Source organism: Oryctolagus cuniculus, chromosome 8 (assembly GCF_051225735.1).
Source record: "Oryctolagus cuniculus isolate XC-2025 breed Fujian yellow rabbit chromosome 8, ASM5122573v1, whole genome shotgun sequence".
Classification (NCBI taxonomy): domain Eukaryota; kingdom Metazoa; phylum Chordata; class Mammalia; order Lagomorpha; family Leporidae; genus Oryctolagus; species Oryctolagus cuniculus.
The window spans coordinates 9,546,635-9,563,886 of record NC_142874.1 but is presented as its reverse complement, the minus strand read 5'-3'; the positions used below and the strand labels follow the sequence as shown (position 1 = coordinate 9,563,886).

The 17,252-nt window shown below is 40.6% G+C and overlaps 2 long non-coding RNA genes across 4 annotated transcripts in view; one reads left to right on the top strand and one right to left on the bottom strand.

Moving 5' to 3' along the window:
- LOC149124821 (uncharacterized) overlaps positions 1–15,315 on the bottom strand; it is a 74,473-nt gene extending 59,158 nt beyond the window's left edge. The window contains exon 1 of one of the 2 annotated variants that reach the window (XR_016211559.1): positions 14,977–15,315. This is a non-coding gene — a long non-coding RNA (uncharacterized LOC149124821). The remainder of the gene's footprint in view (positions 1–14,976) is intronic. The other variant, XR_016211558.1, reaches the window with a different exon arrangement.
- LOC149124820 (uncharacterized) overlaps positions 14,613–17,252 on the top strand; it is a 40,738-nt gene continuing 38,098 nt past the window's right edge. The window contains exon 1 of one of the 2 annotated variants that reach the window (XR_016211560.1): positions 14,613–14,724. This is a non-coding gene — a long non-coding RNA (uncharacterized LOC149124820). Of the gene's footprint in view, positions 14,725–16,181; positions 16,455–17,252 lie in introns of those variants that run through there. The other variant, XR_016211561.1, reaches the window with a different exon arrangement.

Sequence of the window (17,252 nt, the reverse complement as noted above, 5' to 3'; positions counted from 1 at the left end):
CCACCCAGGTTTCCTATGTAGGTGGCAGGTTCTCCAGTCCTTGACCATCTCCCCTGCCTTCCAGGGCACATTAGCAAGGGAATGAATTGGAAACGGAGCACCCAAGACTGGAACTGGGGCTTATATGGGACATCAGTGCTACGGACTGTGGCTTAAGCCACTGTGCCACGATGTCAGCCCCTAAAATAAACACCTTTTAATTTCATTTTTCAACAACGTTTTTGAAGTAACCTCATATATTTGTAGGTGTGTTCCCATATTTTTAAGTGCCAAAATGGGATTTTATGAAAAGGTTCTGAACACTTTATCAAGAAACATCTACTAGAATGCCTAGAGGGGATTTTTTTAGTAGTCATGGTGAGCAAACTTAATCCACTGCCACTATAGAGCAAGTAATTTTTTAAAAATATTTATTTATTTTAAAGCCAGAGTTACACAGAGAGAGGAGAGGCAGAAAGAGAGAGAGGTGTTCCATCCGATGGTTCACTCCTCAATTGGCCGCAATGGCCAGAGCTGTGCCTATCCAAAGCCGGAAGCCAGGAGCTTCTTCTGGGTCTCCCACACGGGTGCAGTTGCCCAAGGACTTGGGCCATCCTCTACTGCTTCACAGGCCATAGCAGAGCAGGGTCGGAAGTGGAGCAACTGTGTCTCGAACCGGCACCCATATGGGATGCTGGCGCTTCAGGCCAGGGCATTAACCCACTGTGCCACAGTGCCGGCCTCCTAGAGCAAGTAATTTAAGTTTAATTCCTCTACATTTAATAATGCATTAACCTATATTTTAATCTCAGTTAAGGCCCCCCAAAATCATAGGAAATGTAGCCTGTAATAAGCCCTTTTATGTTTATAAATTTCAAGGTAGCATAGAATTATTTCAATGTAACTGCTTCTTATAATCACTACTTAATTTGAAAAAATAGTCTCAGTTAGCATTCTTACTTCTCTCCCCTTTTAACTCTCAGAAGTGGCCAGAGTGTGTTTAAATTTTTCATTCTCCCTGTGTCTGCCTCCCTTCCTCCTCCACCTTAACTGAAGCCGTCGGGAGCACCCTCGTGAAAATGCTACCTTTGTCTAGGTGACAGTGGCCTTCTGTCTTGCCCAGAACCTCTTAGTCATGAATTTGGGCTGAGCCCTTGTTGTTGTTGACCTGTGTAAATACTTAGCCATGGGGCCAGCACTGTGGCATAACCGGTAAAGCCGCTGCCTGTGGTGCCAGCATCCCATATGGGCACTGGTTCGAGACCCAGCTGCTCCACTTCTAATCCAGCTCTCTGCTATGGCTTGCGAAAGCAGTAGAATATGGCCCAAGTCCTTGGGCCCCTGCATCCATGTGGGAGACCTGGAGGAAGCTCCTGGCTCCTGACTTTGGATTGGTGCAGCTCCAGCCATTGCGGGCATCTGGGGAGTGAACCAGCTAATGGAAGATCGATCTCTCTCTCTCTCTGCCTCTCCTGCTCTCTGTGTAACTGTGACTTTCGAGTAAAATAAATCTAAAAAAAAAAAATACTTAGCCACCAAAGAAGGCACAATTTATGCATTTACTGTCTATACATTTTAATGTTTTTTATCACATCAAGTTTCACTCTTGTTACACAAAAAATTACAATATTATGATAAATTCTCAAAATGTATTTTATATTCCATGGAAGACTAATTTTGTGCAGTCAAAATCAAAATGGAGTGAGTGTGGCTAAAAGCTAATTGCAGATCTCTTGCTTCTGTACGCTTTGCTTGCTAAAGGCTAAGGGTGAATCTTGTGAAACAATGAAGGCTCAAATTCCAAGGAATCGAGAAAGGACTAAGCTGACAGAAATGCACCCTGCACTGTTACCTTAGGTTTGTTATTGTTCCTGGATTTGTTATTGTTAACTGTTATCTTAGATCCATATTCTGGTGTTTTTTTTTGTTTGTTTGTTTGTTTTGTTTTTCTTTTGTTCACTGCATACCAGGGGTTTGAAATTGTGAGCCCTAGTGGACACAATACTATAAACAGCTGTCTAACTCACTGTTGGGGCCCACACTCTGGTAAGAAGTGTCAGTCCTGATCTGTTGCCTTGCCTCTCATTTTCAATAAATTTCATGTGTGGCTGTCACTGGTTTTTGTAATATTCTGTTTTAGCTGACAAGGGGATGCAACAGTTTCCTACTTAGTAATAAAAAACAAAAATTGCTGGCTTTTAAATTTGGAAATGTTCTGACTTCAATATAGTGTTTTTCCCCCCAAACAGGCTATGATAACAACATAATCATTTCTATTAAATCCAGTTCAACAGCTAATTACTGAATGCCTACTCTGTGCCACACCATGTCCTAAGCCTTGGGGATGTAGCAGAGTACAAAAGAGGCCAGAACCCTTTGGAGTTCATTTTCCAGCAGTGCAGCTGTCATCCGACTTGACAATGACATGAGATTCCTAGGACAACATTCCAGAAGCATCTTCCAGAAGTAACTCGGGGTACTTGCTTTAAAGCTGTTTTTTAAAATTAGATTTTCTCAGTTCTCCCTCAATATGAAAGTACCATCCCATCAACTTTTTACTCACACCAACAACGATGTAGGATTAGGTCAGTCTGACCAAGAGCTAGAAATAGATGTTGCAAGTACGATCTAATCTGCCACCTGTAGTTTAGAAAAATTGTGGACACGGGAAAGCAGGCATCATTAGCTAGTATTAGGACAGCTCCCTAATTTGCTGAACAAAATGTAACAAACATTTGCCACGAACTTTCTTACTGTGTTTTGTTTGGGTGAAAGAGTAACTGAAATCATCTAAATGAAATCTATATTAACCAGACTAATCCGACTATTTCCTTATTCTTCATGCACGTGCATATAATAATCATATCAAACAGTACAGAAACAATCACAGTATTAGAGCAAGAAAAGACAGGAGATTTTCAGCCCAATGCTACCATACAGAGATGAAGAAACAGACTCAGCCCTAGTAAGTGGTTATGTTGCCATCCCAGACTAACAGCAAATCTTGGGTAAATCTAAGAAATGTGACCCCTGTGTCTTGTTCTTTCCATAGTGCTTTGCAACTTCTTCGTGAATTCCACAATAAAAAAAAATACTGATCAATAAGCAAAACCCATCTTAGAGTATATTTGGTATGTAAATTCTGGTTTAAATGTCTGTAGCCCAGTTTACAATTGCAGAGCACAAGTGCCAGGCAAAAAATCAAATGGAATTCAGGAGGGAAACAGAGCTCTGAGAGATCTTTAGGTTGGTGTTGGCTGGAATACTCCTTGGCTGTCTGTGACAGAGCTCTCAAGTGACAGTGGTGTCATCCAGTGGGGAGCCATTCCCCTCACACGTCCAAAGAGTTTGTAGGTTTGCAGTCTGTCGTCAGTGGACTCAGCAGCTGTTTCAGCTCCATCCAACCTTCTGCTCACTCTTAACATGTCACTTTAGCCTCATGCTTATCCCCTATTCATAACATGTTAGTTGTTTTATTTCCAACTTTGAATCTGTATTCTGGGCAACATGGGGTGGGAATAGGCAATGCTGACCCTACCCTATTTCAATGATATTTTATGAAGGGAAGGTGTTTGACACATTGGTTAAGATCCTTCTTGGGATGTCAACATGCCACATCAGAGTGTCTGGGTCCAAGGTCTGGCTTCACTTCCAATTCCAGCTTCCTTCTAATGTGCACTCTGGAAGGCTACTACCGAGTGATGACTCAATAGTTGGGTCCTTGTTGCCTATGTGGAATACCCACATTGAGTTTCTAGCTCCTGGTTTAGTTTGGCCCAGTCCCAGTAGGTAGAGGCATTTGGGAAAGTGAAGCAGATGGGAGATCCTGTGTCTCTCTTTCAAAGGTTATGTAATCAAAATAAAGATATTTGATGATAATTCTATCTGGTCACTATATCCCATGTGCATTCCAATATGCAAGGTAGCTAGAAAATCATTGATTGTTTTGCTGATAGATAAAGCAATATCTTCAGAGATACTCTACAGTTAAGGAAAACTATATTTTTACATCCTACAGACTATCTTTGGTTTGCCTGCATCTCTAATGAAAGTCAAATAAACACCACATTCAGGACTTTACATAGTAAGGATGGCCATGGAGAAAATGAAAACATGAAGTAAACATATAAAGAAGAATTGAGACATAAAATTGTACATTTAAGTAACATTTTCATGAACGTTTGCTGAGAGGTGAAATATGCATGAACAGCTGACATGACTGAGGGAGCGATATAGGCAAATACGGGGCCAGGGAATCGTAGACAAAGAAAACTTAGTGCGTGTACCCGGAGAATTTAGACAGTCATCAAATAAATAGAAATTTAAAATTAAATTGAGTATTTTCAGTAAAATAAAGGAAAGCCTACTATATTTTAATAGCTTTATTTCTTAAAAATCATTATCAAAATCATACTATCACTAAATTTTTCAATAGGAAAAGATGATTTATAAGCAGATATCAGTGTTTCATTTCCTTAGGAATTTCAGCAATGAATTTGTGGCAAAAGCATTTGTTAAGAGTCCAATGGTGTTAGGAGATCTTCTTTGGAAAGTTATAAAAGGTACAAAAGAAAAGAATTTGCATTTTCTTAGAAACCACTTGCTTGGCTTTTTGAAATACTTATTCAATTTATTTGAAAGGGAAAGAGAGGGAGAGAGTAGAGAAAGTGTTTGCACCTGCTGATTCACTGCTTATGTCCACTTGGCCAAGCCAAGCCAGGAGCAGGAACTCCATCCAGGGCTCTGACGTGGGCACCAGGAATCCAAGTGCTCGAATCATCACCTGCTGCCTCCCAGAGTATGAACTAGCAGGAAGCTAAATTTGGGATCTGAACACGCATGCCAAGCCAGTGACTCTGATATGGAATGTGGGTGCCCCAAGCTGCAGCTTCACCCTGGCCAAACACCAGCTCTACCCCTTAGTTTTTTATGCAAAATATTATTTATAGGATCATTTGAGAGTGAATTTTAATGTAAATAAATACAGTCAAGTTAATATGAACCAATTCCAGGACTTTAAACACTTTCTAAAGTAAAAATTTGTGACTAGTGGCAAACACTGGTGATGTACAAGGCAAGCCCAGTAGCCTCAGCCAAGATAACCATGTTTGGCAGGCAGGGGTAGAAGGGACTGCAGCATTCTAGCTGAGCCTATTACCAGTCATTAAGGTCTTGGAATGTGAAACAGAATTCACTGTTCACAGAATTTACAGTAAAATGCAAATTCTTAGAGTAGAAAAGACAGTGGACTTGTACAATTCACACAGATAAAAATACGTATAAACACAACATCAGCCAAGATCAGCTCACGATTATCAGCTGAGGGTCAGAAGGGAAGCACTCATCATGTAGATTTAGGCAAAGAGAGATGAGGATCTCAAGCACATTTACCCAAACCAAGTTAAAAACCAAGTTGGACTGTTACCACCAGTGGTTTGCATCAGTAGCAGCACTAGGCATTTGGGAAGTGAATCAGCAGATGGAAGATCTCCCTGTCTGCCCCTCTCACCTGTCACTATGTCTTTCAAATAAGTAAATACATAAACAAATCTTACAAAACAGTTATTGACCCAATGAAAACTGATCAAAAGCTGAACTGAGAGCCCTTGGGAGACAGGCCTTGGGCACCTTTCCACACTGCCCAAGGACTCCCTCCTCATCCACCTCATCAATTACACCAGTCACAGGCAAGAACCCATATGACTTCGTACATGCCAAGGAAGAGGTCTCTGTTACCTGAAGCAAAAACAGTTCCTAGAATTCTATGTAGTCAGAGAATCACAACTCAGCCGAGAATCCTTCAGGAAGCGGATAGAATTCAATGACTAAGTTGAAGACTTTAGAGTGTCAGTCTCAATCTCTATTCGTCTATTCAAATGGAAATAACTGTCTAAAGTTTCCTTAAAGGAATTCTGTCTCAAAGAAGTCATTTGAAGTTATGAATAGGACTTAGACACTCAAGTAAAAAAATTTCATACTTGGAAAAAGTAACCAAGCCTTAGGCATTATCTCTTATTATTTATACTTAGGCTCTAAGTTCCCTTCGGGGATCTGCAGCAGAATGTATCTGAAATACTATTGCTCCTTCTGGCAACTGAAGATGCTGAACATGATGAACTAACTCACTGAGGATATATAAAAATACTGAAGCTCTGAAAATTAAAGGAAAGAGAAGTTCATTGACTAATGGAAATTGCATACTATGAAAAAAAGCTATGTGTGCATTATAATTTTGTGCCCCTGAATAAATTTATATTTCCATTTCTTCCATAAACTTTTTGGACCTTTATGTTTCAATCCTACTCTTTACTCAAGAAGTCCATGAGTTCTGTTATGAAAACCACTCCCCTAAACATGAGCAGAGAGGAGTATTTTGTTAGTGTACAGACACACATACACACTGGATAGTCAAGGGTAATTAGAAATCTACACATTTTACACTGTTATATGTGTCATAAAGCTGTTCCTGTATTACCAATAAATATGATCATGATCACAACAGTAGCAGGAACTACAACATAAATGTTATTTATCAGACTATTGTTTTCTAAAATAAAGGAATCGTAAACACTATACAATAACAAAAGGCATTTTCTCCCTCTTCCCCATAAACTGTGTCAGTAAAACTTGCCTAAACTCCTTTGTTCAAATCCCTGGAGTCTTGGTATACCATTTCCACCACATTCCCACATGACCTCCGAGGTTCCAAGGGAAACAGTAACAATGGCCCACACCTCCCTTATCCAGCCACATAGCAGGCTCCCAGGCTCACAAAGCATTCTATGCAGCCAGGGACTACTGTCAGTTCTGCTCATAGCAGGGGGCTGCTCCTGCCCTGTGCTTTCCAGTGTCCGTTGCTGTGCTCAGCCATGAAAACCCACTTAGCTCCAGGTTTCTCTCTACCGTCCACAGTACTCCCGTTCCTAGCCCATGCACCTCATCTGAACCTGTCTCTTTCCACATATCTCCACTTCCTGTCCTATCCTTTCAGTTAAATATACATTGGAGCTCCCAAGGAGGCTAAGGGAGAGCCTCTTTTTTCCCAAGGGCTGAGGATTTTAGTCTGGAAGGCGGCCACTTCAAACCCCGAACCGCTTAAAGTTAGTCTAGGTTTAAGCGGGTTAGACCTAATTGGAGCCAAGTGAAAGTCACAAATATATTCCAATTAACATATGTTTTACCAATCAGAGACTCTTAACTCTAGTGTGCATGGTGAAGGTTTGGAAAAATTCCTGAGTGATGATCACCAGCATGACAAGCAACCAGCTGCACTGAAAGTTAGTCCCTTCTTGTGCCAGTTCGGGTCGCAGATGCACAACTTCAGATCCAGCTCCTCGCTAATGGCCTGGGAGAAGCAGCACAGATGGCCTAAGTGTTTGGACTCCTGCTACCTACAAGGAAGGCCTGGAAGAATCTCCTGGCTCCCGGCTTCAGCCTGGCCAGCCCTGGTCATCGCAGCCACCTGAGAAGTGAACCAGCAGGTAGATGATCTCTCTCTCTCTCTCCTCCACCCTCTGTAACTCTTTCAAATAACTAAAATAAATAAAAGCTAAGCCCTTCTTTATTTCGTTACTTATTCTATTTCTTTGAAAGGCAGAGCTACAGAGACAGACACACAAACGCATGAACACACACACAGACATACAGACTTCCTGTCTTCCGGTTTACTCCTCAATAGGCTACATTAGCAGTGGCTAAACTAGGCTAAAGCCAAGAGCTAAGAACTCAATTCTGATCTCTCACACAGTTGTCAAGGACCTGACAGCTTGAATCATCACCTGCGGCTTCTCTGGGTATGCATTAGTAGGAATTGAAAGAGGAGCCAGGACTCAAACCAGGCACTCCAGTATGGAACGCTGGTATCCAAGGCAGAGTCTTCATGGCTGTGCCAAACACCCACTCCAAATTTAAGCTTTTTCTTGTAACTTTTCTTAGTGTTCAATTTGCATTTGGGTCAAGTGTTTATTCACCTATATATGATACACTTAGCCTGAAGTCATTCGAAATCAAGGGTCAGTTGGCTTATCAGCAAGTGTTTTATTTCTTAGAATAACACGAATATCTACATTAAAACTCTGCTAACACTCCTATCTAAGTATCGTAGCTCTGATAGCCTGAAAAAATATCCCAAAATACAAAACAAAACAAAAAACTCTTACATATGCAGTGCATAGCAACATACCTACTAGGAATGCCACCTAGAATTATACTCTCAGTACAAATACGCAAAATTTCTGAAAATGTAGATGCCTAATTCTCAGAAAATTGCAAGATTTCTTGCTCTTGAAAAGAAAATAGATGTAGCACTAAAACACTTAGGTTCTAAGAATTTATGTTTGTCACACAAAAAGTATAATATATATGTCAGTCTTTTTTTTACTGAATTAAATATGTGATAAAGACCATACATTTTATAGAATGCATGAATGATCTCTCCTGGTGCTAAAGCAGCAACCAGGGTCTGTGGAAAATTAGTGTTTTATGAATTTTCTTGAGAGCTTCTTTGAAAATGTGCAGACATTTAAAATTGTTTGAGAATATTTATATCTCACTATAATAAAGAATATAAGCTGTGTGATAGTCTGTAATATAACTGCATTATGAACCTTTGAACATGGTACTGTGATAAAAGCATAGGCCTCCTTATGTGCAATATTTAGTTTTTGATGTTTTATTTATAGAGCATTTCTGTGAAGGTTTGAGTGCAGACTTCCACATTTTGAGAAATTTGAACAAAACCAATGATTTTGATAGTAGTTTTTAACCTCCCCTAAATCACAGGCTTGATTAAAGAAGAAAATGTCAGACACTGATTGAAATGAAATGAGTGAATCAGCTTGATGCAGATAGCCTGGATATCTATGCCAGATCACGCCTGTCACACGCAAAGTCATTGGTCATTGATCTCACTGCTCAATTTTGCTTCTGTGGTTACTGTCAGGAAGTCCTGGACAGTATGTGTGAAGTAGGAAGCAGACTTTTCAGAACTTCTTTGTCCTTTTCTCTCGCTTAATAAATACTAAGGACATTCTTCTCAGATATAGAAAAAATGATGCTGAAATTTACATGGAAATACAGGAGAACCCAAAGAGTTAAAGCAATATTATACAACAAAAACAAAGACAGAAGCATCACAATACCAGATTTGAAGACATGCTAAAGTGCAGATAGAATCAAGACAGCCTGCTACTGGCAAAAACGGATGGACAGACCAATGGATCAGAACAGAAATGCCAGAAATCAACCCATGCATCTACAACCAACTTATGTTTGACAAAGGAACTAAAATCAATCCTTGGAACAAGGACAGTCTCTTCAACAAAGAGAACTGGGAAAACTAGATATCTGCATGTAGAAGCATGAAGGAAGACCCCTATCTTACACCTTACACAAAATTCCACTCAAAATGCACTAAATCTATGAACCAATACCATCAAATTACTAGAGGACATTGGGAAAACTCTGCAACACATTGATGTAGGCAAAGAGTTCTTGAAAAAGACCCAGAGGCACAGGCAATCAAAGACAAAATTGACAAGTGGGATAACATCAACTTGAGTAGATTCTATACAACAAAAGAAACACTCAACAAAGTGAAGAGGCAACTGACAGAATGGGAGGAAATATTGCAAACTCCACAACTGAAAGAGGATTAATTATCAGAAGATAGGCTGGCGCTGCAGCTCACTAGGCTAATCCTCTGCCTGCAGCGCCGGCACCCTGGGTTCTAGTCCCGGTTGGGGCTCCAGGTTCTGTCCTGGTTGCTCCTCTTCCAGTCCAGCTCTCTGCTGTGGCCTGGGAAGGCAGTGGAGGATGGCCCAAGTGCTTGGGCCCCTGCACCCTCATGGGAGACCAGGAGGAAGCACCTGGCTCTTGGCTTCGGATTGGCGCAGCGTGCTGGCAGTAGCAGCCATTTGGGGTATGAACCAACAGAAGGAAGACCTTTCTGTTTTTCTCTCTCACTAACTCTGCCTGTGAAAATAATTATCAGAAGATTAAAAAGAGCTCAAGAAACTCAACAACAAAACAAACAACCCAGTGAAGAAATGGCCAAAGGACTTAAACAGGCATTTTTCCAACGAGGAAATCCAAATGGCCAACAGACACATGAAAAAAAATGTTCATATCACTAGCCATCAGGTAAACATAAATCAAAAACCACAATGAGGTTTCACCTCACCCCCTTTAAAATGGCTTTCATACTGAAATCAACAAACAAATGCTGGCGAGCATGTGGAGAAAAGCTATGCTGGTCCACTGCTGGTGGGAATGTAAACTGGTACAGCTACTATGGAAGACAATATGGAACTACCTCAGAAATTTGAATATAGACCTACCGTACTACCCAGACATCCCATTCCTAGGATTTTACTCAAAGAAAATGAAATGGGCATATGAAATATTTACCTGTACCCTCATATTTATTGTAGCTCAATTCACAATAGCTAAGACATGGAATCAACCCAATTGCCCATCAAATTAAGACTGGATAAAGAAATTATGGGATATGTACACTATGGAATACTACACAACAGTAAAACATGAAATCTTGTGATTTGTAATAAAATTGATGGAACTGGAAGACATCATTCTTAGTGAAATGAGCCAGTCATAAAATGACAAATACCATATGTTCTCCCTGATCTATGACAACTAATAGAGCACCTAAAAGTTAATCTATATAAGTGAAATTAATACTTAAAGAGGCAATGCCTTTGAACTGCCCTTGTCTTAAGTGTTGAGGAATGGTTTTTTTTTTTTAAATCCAATTTGTTGAGTTCTTAGTATAGAGTTAATCATATGTGTATAGAGTTAATTGAAAATAGATCTCAGTAAAAAATATAATGGGGATAGGAAAGAGAGGAGGAAGTGGGGTGGAAGTGTGGGCGGAAGGGTGAGTAGTGGGAAGAATCACTATATTCCTAAAGTATTTATGGAAAACATGAAATTTGTATTCCTTAAATAAAAAAATTTCTGGAAAACATTAAAGATGGTTACCACATTTGGAAAAAAATAGATGATTATAATATGGCTTTTTCTTACAGGACAGGTTTATCCTGGCCCATTGCTCCTCCTCACTATTTTTAACACTTCTAACCTGTTTATTCTTTTATTCCATCTCTAGTAAGTACAGACATGTATCCTAGAATTTTAAACTTAAACACTTTCAAATTAATCCAAAGATTTTTTTCTTCAGTGTCTTGCTAAGTTTCACTCTCTAGGACAGATATTTCAGATGCGATTCCTTCACTGCATACTGCATGTACCAAATAATAAACAAAGCTACAGCCCATGGCTAAAGGTAATGATTAGTAGATTCTGTTTTGATGAGTGTCAGGTATAATTTCTACCATTTGAGTACTTTAAATATTGTTTTAAGCTATAATTATAATCATTGAATTTCTCACTTGTTTATAGATTTTACTACAGTCTAGCATGAAGAGTTGTACTGAAAACATTGTGTTTTATACAAACTAAAACCATAATGCTTCCCACAAGAATCCAATACTGAATATTCTACATGCTCTGTTTTTTGCAAACACATTTTAGTGTCACACTTTTCTATCTTGTCCTTACCAACTGGAACGCTATGCAAAGTTGCGAGTTACATTATGCAGATTCTTTTTCTCTGTCATAGCGTAGTGATGGAACAGCCCCTTACAATCAGAACTGCCATGAGGGACAATCCTCATGAAATGTCATTTAGTGCAAATGGCCTCTATTCTTTCCAGTTCCTTTTCTGCAAAGCAATGGATCAGGCTTAATGATGTTCATAATTTTTGGTGACATCAGTATTTGCAAAGAATTGGAGGAGTGCACTGAAACCCAGAATTAACACAATGATAATGTGACTTTAATTGCATGATAATTTCTAAACGATTTATTTATTTGAAAGGCAGAGTTATTTATGGTAGTTTGTAAAGAATTCCTATGTGCATTAATACATATTACCAGGGCTGGGGCTGTGGCGTAGCAGGTAAAGCTGCCACCAGTAGTGCCGGCATCCCACATGGGCGCAGGTTCAAGTCCTGGCTGCTCCATTCTATCCAGCTCTCTGCAATGGTCTGGGAAAGCAGTAAAAGATGGCCTAAGTCCTTGGGCTCCTGCACCCATGTGGGAAGACCCAGAGGAAGCTCCTGGCTTCTGATCAGCGCAGCTCCAGCCATTATGGCTATATGGGGAGTGAACCAGCAGATGGAAGATTCTCTGCCTCTTCAACTCTTTCAAATAAATAAATAAAATCTTTAAAAAAACCACATATTACCATTGAATCAATCCTAGGAGCATAGAAAGCAAGTGTGTTCATTATCTCCATTTTATATGTATGGGAAACAGATTTACTGATGATAAATAATCTACATGAGATTATGCAGTTGATAACAATCTGAGTCTAACGTATTAATAAAACTCAAATGCTTCATGTTATCCTTTAAGGTCTCTTTCCAGTCTCCACATATATATCCAGAAAAATAAATACATTTGCTTGGGATCAAAACTAGAACATACTGGAAAAAGTCAAGGTTCTTTTTATCTGGTTTTATTTTGCTTATTCCTATTTTAAAAGGGTTATTTTTAAATCAGTTCTTCTAGGTTAAGACTAAAGCAGAAAATGTGTAATCATTCTACTTTTTAAATCTGTGTGCTTCATTCTATGTTAATATTTATAATCAAGTCTTCATCTGGCCCATCTCTTTTTTATTTTCAAAATTAAACTCTTTGATGTTTAATTTGAAATATCATAATTTTTTTTTCTTTCAGGCACAAATCTCTTTGCTAAATTGACCTAAAAATGTAGAAAAAAGCCAGATTACCCCCTGGAGAAGTAGCTGTTCGGAAGTCTGACAAGCCACTTCCTGGAACAGTGCAGCTCTGAGAGGGTAAGCACACATGATATGCCAGACACAAACAACTGAATGGTGGCAGAGAACAACTAAACATAGCATTAGAGTAAGTGGCTTCATTAGTTACAGCCTGTGGAAATTTCCAGAAAGTAGGTCTAGGCTTTTAGTGAGAGTCTGTGCTCTGATTCTACTCAACGCTACCAGTTCTTTTTCCAGAAATGCATTGAAGTTTCTGTATCCGAAATAACCTACAAAGATACTTACTTTAAACATTTTGGTGATTTTAAAAATCAGTCTATTAACAATGAATTGTGTTGCCCTAACAAAACTTAGTATTTTAAAAGTATATTTTCTCAATACGCATCACACTACTACTTAGCAAACCAAACAATTAATATAGCTTTTCTTACTCTTTCAAATATATATATATATATATATTATTTTCTAGCAATATCTGGCAGAGTAATGCTTTTATTAGTAGTGGTATTATCATAAAATGTGCCTTGCTGTGTATATGTGTTTTATATCCCTCCCCCCCCCTTTTTTTTAACTCAATGGTATAGTAAACCCAAAGTGTGGCATGCCTATGGTTTAAATCAGCATTGTTATTAAATATTTCCAGTAAGTTCATGGAAAATGAATATTATGAAAAAAACTATGTCTGGATTTCAAACATTTTTGCACCAAAATAAACATTAGTTTAATTCCATGTTTTCATGAACTTTTTGAAGTCCTCTCATATATTTTCCAATATGTTCCCACATCCTGACTAATTTGGGACATTCTGACATTTTAAGCATATTGAAGTGTGGAATATGCTCTTTGTTATGTAATTTGCATGCGTGATGTGTGGAGACATGGGATGCGCTAATTGTGAAGGGAGAGAAGGCTTTCCAAAGGAAATCCTGGCTGAGCTGACATCTGGCGGCGACACAGGAGCTGACTCAGGGCAGAACTGGGAGTGCAGGAGCATAGGCAAAGAACTCAGCACACATTCAAGTGCAGAGAGAAGGCTACAGGGCCTGGACAAAGTCAGAAAGGGGCACCTGCCTGAAAGGAGGCTGGGAAGATGGGTGAAGGCCTGGCAGCACAGGGAAACACATAGTGTAGGCTGTTTTAAGAACGGGGCTCTTGGGTTGGGCCTTACGGAACAGCAAGTTAAAACACATCTCAGACACCCAAGGGTGCCCAAGCTGGAGTCCCGCCTTGGCTTTCAATTGAGCTTCCTACTAGCGTTCCTAGAAAGCAACAGATGTACCTGTTTGCTGCCACCCATGTGGGAGACCCAGACATTTGGGGAGAATCTCGCTCTCTGCCTTTGAAATCAGTAAATGTTTTTGTTAAAAAGAACTGTGCTCTTTATGCAAGAAAAAGGAAGTATTTGAAGCGGAGGGTGTGGGCATGTTCAGTTTGCTTGTCAAGCACTCATTCTCCATTCAGTGATTGACATTCTTTGAGGGAAGCAGCAGACGCAGTGAGGCTGGTCTTTAGTTCTGCTTTGTTTAGGACAACACTGCCCTGTTCCCTGCTGCATTCAAAAAGTACAAGAGAAAATCCCCCACAGCTGTGAACTCCCAGCTTACACCCTAGCGCTGGATGCCTTAATCACAACCCTTGCAGCTTGTTAGCACTTCCTGTCCATGACTCCCACTCCAAAATTCTCTGGTCTCCTTAAGAACTCCTATTCTGGGAATTCAGCACTTTTTCATGATCTGCTATGTCTTTTTTGACGTCATGTCCATCAACCATCCGAGACTCCATGAGCCGCCACCATAGTAAATCTATAAGACAGTGTTTAAGTCTCTGTCCCCACCTCCAGCATTAACACCTGGCAAACCCTTTCTCTGTCTACTTAAATACCTGACCTGCAGTGGCCGAGCACTGACAGACACACCCCACACAGGTAAGCTCTCCAGACACATTGAAAATTGAAGAACGCAAATTAGAAGCCCACATTCAGCAAAGATATTTTCCTTTCTTAGTAAACTCCTTTTCTCATTCTTTAATTACCATATTTTCTCTTGAAGTTTCCTGAAAGCCTCTACATCTGTTCAAACTGTTGCTTTTCTCACATCTCAAGAACCTAAAGGCAGTATTAAAAAAAACAACCCAAAAACCAAAAAGTCGTCCTTCTACCCCAACTCCACCAACTCACCTGCATCTGTTGTTACAGATAGCTCTTGCTGTGAGTGACACAGCCACAGAAGAGGCTTTTCTTCTCTTTAAGACCAATCTGCCTGTGAATTAGTCGGCTGATTAGCATATTCTGTAAGATTTCTACCTTGATTAATCTTCTCTATCAAACTTTTCCCACTTCCATCACTAGAAAACTCCAGTCAATATGCAGACATTCTTTACTATAAACTTTTTTTTTTTTTTAGAGGAAAGGTTTATTTGGGTGGGGGAACCCCACGGGCTGGGGAGGGGAATGTGTGAGGGTAGAAGAGACGAGGAGAGAATAAGAGAGATCCAGGGAGTTTGGTTGGGAACATGTTCTCTTAAACTTTTGTCAGGGGGCGGGCAGGGAAGTAGGAGCAGCGAATCCCATTAGGGTGGGGGTGGAGCTGATACCGGTGGTTGGGCCAGGTGGCCACCTGGCTTTCAGCAATGGCGGCAGGAGATGGGGTGGGAGAGATGTGGGCTAGAGCCTAGGATGGTATTGAGGGCGCAGATCACACCACAGATAAGACTGCACCATTTTACCCACATTCTCGCCTTCTGTTTTTTACAAAGCAAGAGTTGTATGGGATTACATCAGCCCCAGAAGTCCAGGAGGGGTGGAGGGATGATGATCTGTCTTTAGAGCAATTTCCTGCTGACATGGGGTGAAGAGGTACCCACTGCTGGATGGCGATGTCTCAAGCCTCTGTCTCCCTGGTGGGGAGCCAAGTATATCCCTGTAGCAGCATTTGGTTGACCACCTGGTTGGCGAAGGCTTTGGTTCATTCCATTATCACCTCCTGTAAACGCATAAACAGACACAGTAGTATAAAAGACAGGGTGAGAATAGCAGCCCATGAGTGGCACGAGTCAGTTTTCTGATTGGGAGGCCAATAGAAATTGACAGAAGGGGCCTGATAATAATAAGGTGAGCTTTAAGGCCTTGCCAGTTATAAGGCCCAGGTTTAGCTATCTCTTTACATGGGATACATCATAAGGGAGGTGTGAACCTCCTTGGGGAAGGCACCCTGTTGACTTCCATTACCCAGCTGGCCTGGAAGGAGAGCTGGCCAGGTAAAGGCAGGTGGCAACTCTAACAGGAAATTTATTCATTCCTCAAAATTGTTCACCTTAGAAAGCATTAGAGGGGGGAGAGGGGGAGAGGGGGAGAGGGGGAGAGGGGGAGAGGGGGAGAGGGAGAGAAGTCAAACTTCCATCTGCTGGTTCACTTCTCAAGTGGCTGCAATGCCAGGGGCTGGGGCAGGTGAAATCAGGAGCCAGGAACTCCATCTGGGACTCCCATTTGGCTGGCAGGGAATCAAGCAATTGGCCATCATGTGTTACTTCTCAGGCTCATTAGCAGGCAGTAGGATGAGAAGCAGAACAGCTGGGACTCCATCTAGGGCGCAATGTAGGATGCAGGTGTCCCACGGAACAGCTCCGTTTGCTGCACCAGAGCACCTGCCCCAGATTGTGAGTCAGTGCTTGTCTGTCTCCTGCTTAAAGCCGTGCGGTGTCTTCCCCTCCCATATGTCCAGTCAAAGTTCGTCCTGTGACTTTCAAAGCTCTATCGCATGCTGTCTCTGCTTATCCTTTGGATCTCAGCCTCCTCCACAGATTTTGTAGTTGATGCTCTTTCTGTTTGCAGCTCTCTCAGGTCTTCTCCTGACCACAGGCTTTCACGTGAGCCCAGGTTCAACAAAAATGCAGCTTCTCTGAGAAGTCTCTTCCAATGGCAGGTCACTACCTCTTACCTCCTTACACGTTTCCTGATTTTATCTTCTGAAAATACTTATTATTTATGGGCTAGTAATAGATATGTATATATATATATATATATATTCAAATATTCCATGGAGAACTATAGTCATGGGAATAAATGAGATCTTAGGGAAAGAGTTGATAGAAAGTAAGATAAGGAACCTCTGTCTTGAGATATGAATAAATTCCGCATTTACTAATCAATTGCAGAGCAACCAGGTAGCAAGTAGAAATCAGAGATAAAAGATGCAGTCAGGAAATTATGAAACTGGGAGCATTGAAAAGGAACATACTTGGGAATTTCAGGAAGTTAAATGTAATTATTGGCATTGAAGGCTTCTGAGTAATCAAGTGAAAAGAAAAATCTTACAGGTCAGTTGGCACTTAAAGATACATAAGCCTACCCTCCCCAACAGCATTTTTGTAAGCAATAATAGGTGGTAGTCATGTTGCTGTGTGTTGCAGGTAGCTGGTGTCAGGGGAAAAAGCTTCAGTACACATGGACCATAT